Source organism: Megalobrama amblycephala, linkage group LG3 (genome assembly GCF_018812025.1).
Source record: "Megalobrama amblycephala isolate DHTTF-2021 linkage group LG3, ASM1881202v1, whole genome shotgun sequence".
Classification (NCBI taxonomy): domain Eukaryota; kingdom Metazoa; phylum Chordata; class Actinopteri; order Cypriniformes; family Xenocyprididae; genus Megalobrama; species Megalobrama amblycephala.
Genome location: NC_063046.1, coordinates 44,304,979 through 44,307,769, shown reverse-complemented (window position 1 = coordinate 44,307,769; position 2,791 = coordinate 44,304,979). Strand labels below are relative to the sequence as shown.

Here is a 2,791-nt window from a genome sequence, read left to right as displayed (position 1 = left end):
TTCCCAAACCCCCTTCATCTAATGACTTTAATGACAGTTAAAGAGATACTTTAAAATGACAATTAAAAAGATAGGTCATCAAAAAATTACAATTCTATCACCATTTACTCACCCAGATGTAATTCTAAATCTGAAATGTCTCTGTTCCTTTTTTTTTTTTTTTTTACATATATAATAGAAGTCAATGATCACCAAAACATTTGGGTAATATTATTCTTCAAAATATCTTCATTTTTCATTTGTGAACTGTCCCTGTTAGAAAAGTTGCTCTATTCTCTGCTTAGAACAGGGGCCTAAATGTGATGATACTGATTTCAGGTTTAAATACTTTCTCCTATAGCTTAATACAAATAGACAACTATAAGGAAAAACCATTGGTTGACTTCCCTATAAAGTGTAAACATTGTGGCTTTGTGACATTATTTACTGTTTGAGCATCCCGACCCTTACAAACAACAGAGCAAGGCCATCTGGTTGATCAAGCAATGGTAGACGGGGGTGTGTTTGGAAAACCAGTTTGAGCACAATCATTATTTTGGCAATTTTGTTAGGTTAAGTGTGAAAGACAAAATTACTGAGTAATAACAGACACCCCCAATTTTTTTTCATTTTCTTTTCTTTGTTCAGTTTTAATACTTAAGAGAGTCTTTAAAAGTGTTTTAATATTACTTGAATTTAAGTGTGTTCTATAAAATGCCTGTAGGTGGCGCATTACGCTAGAGTGATGAGGAAGTTATGTTCTGGCAAAAAATCAAAGCAATTGATCCGTGTTGATCTCGTAATTTTCAACAGGTATGTAAAATTGTTTTTATGGACCATCAGTATTGACACTTGAGATTCATAAATGTTCAATGATGATGTATGTCCAGTTTAAAAGTAATTGTCGAGTTTTTAAAAGATTATTTTGTTCGCAATTCAATCGATGCAATTTCCATGTGTAACTTAACTAGGAGATGTGAAACAATCACCTATATTTCCTGTGTGATTTTGATATATTTTCCATGTTGAGCTATATTATGTAGTGTTATGTTGAGTTTATTCAATGCATTTTTACCACGTGGAAAAGCTGAAATGTAAAATTTTGTGTTCCTTTGGGATTAAAGGTGTGTTTACACCATGTTGTATCGTAATTACGAGATTTCAACTTGTAAAAAGCGTTCACGTCCTAATTGAGCTAGTAATCACAGCTTGTAAGATGGGATATTTCTGAGAGCTACAACCTGTACCAGATGACCGCTGCAGATTCATTTAAGCGTTGATAGTGGTGCTGTGATATGGTGATTAAGTTCTCAAAGATAATATATAGTTAATAGTATTTTTCTAATATTATAAAATTGTATTTAATTCATTATATGTGTTTTTTGAGAAGTAAAGTCTGTTTTGTGCATTTCCTAAATTAATTATTTTCATTTGGCATACCTGCGTCATGACGTCATCGCACAATAAGTTGGTGCGCGCCTGTGATGTGCTTCATTCGTTGCAAATGAAGAGACGAGAAGCCATCACAGCAGACTCTATCTTCTTTCATTTTACTTCTTTCCAGGTAACTGCGAAGTAAACTGCACAAAACACACTTTCAGTTTCAGCATAAACACTGTCTAAAGTAAAACGAGCAAGTTGTATGTGTTCTAAGCTGTTATTTTGTAATTTACAAAAACTTGTCGTGAGTTCAGTGTGGTTGAGCACATGATTAGCATGTGCTCCGCGATTAGCGCGAAAGCCCGCCTATATTATAATGTTTATAATAGAAATATATATATATATTATTGTTTTAGCGTTATGAGCTATCTTCATTTTGCATACATGGTTGTTTAATTCATGGTTATTTGCGTTACATTTGACAATATATGTGACGAGTGAATTTCATATTCAATATAATGCATCAGAATGAACTGGGAATATTGTTCATCTTCTAAATGTATTTATTTTGACATAAATTTCATGTTATTATTTAGATAAAGGTTAAATACTAGTGATGTCAAATATATACACATAGAGAGAGATATTTAACATATGTTTATTATATATATATAATATATAAATGCGTTTGATGCTTGTCTGTGTATTTCAGGAATCTTAATCTTGTAAAAGAATGAGACATTTGAGTGTCACTTGGTGGATTCTGATGATGAGGAATGTTGTTGTTCATGTTTATACCCAGTCATTGTTGTACAAATGTACAAGTCATATATGTGCTGACCACTGTAATGTGACAAACTTTTGTTATATGCATTATTGATTCATTCGTTGCAAATGAAGAGACGAGAAGCCATCACAGCAGACTCTATCTTCTTTCATTTTACTTCTTTCCAGGAGTGTTACAGTGCCAGCTGCTTCAACTGACCTATTTTAAGCGCATTTTGGTATATCGCATAAAAATGTGCTAAAAGACACTTATGCGGTCAATTGAGACTTTTAAACTTTTTCCGATAAGAAAACCTGCACATAAACTACAATGAAAACACATTTACCAAATAAATTCCTCAATGTGCATCAAAAAAGACACGTGACTTTGCGATGGGATGGCATAACTGGACTAACCAGCAGACCGATCTCGTTGCAAAGCATCTGAAATGCTGTCTTGGTTGTTCTGAAATGGCTCAGCAAAGTCTGTCTTCAAAGTGGTTCAGTATAATTAACTCCCAGACCTGTCTTACACAGCAGACATCCGCTTAATAACTTTATTGAATTTCGTCTGCGCGCTCTGAGGCACAAGTAATTTATTATATACGAAATTATTAGCCTATTAGCCTGCCTCTTCTCGGTCACTTGTCTCATTTGTTCCAAATAT

At 33.5% G+C, this 2,791-nt stretch overlaps 1 long non-coding RNA gene across 1 annotated transcript; it reads left to right on the top strand.

The window, feature by feature from the left end:
* Positions 1-1,281: 1,281 nt before the first annotated feature.
* On the top strand, positions 1,282-2,277 carry LOC125264173. The gene is made up of 2 exons (XR_007184008.1): positions 1,282-1,543; positions 2,072-2,277. It is a non-coding gene; the product is annotated as an uncharacterized LOC125264173 (long non-coding RNA).
* The last annotated feature ends 514 nt before the right edge of the window (positions 2,278-2,791 follow it).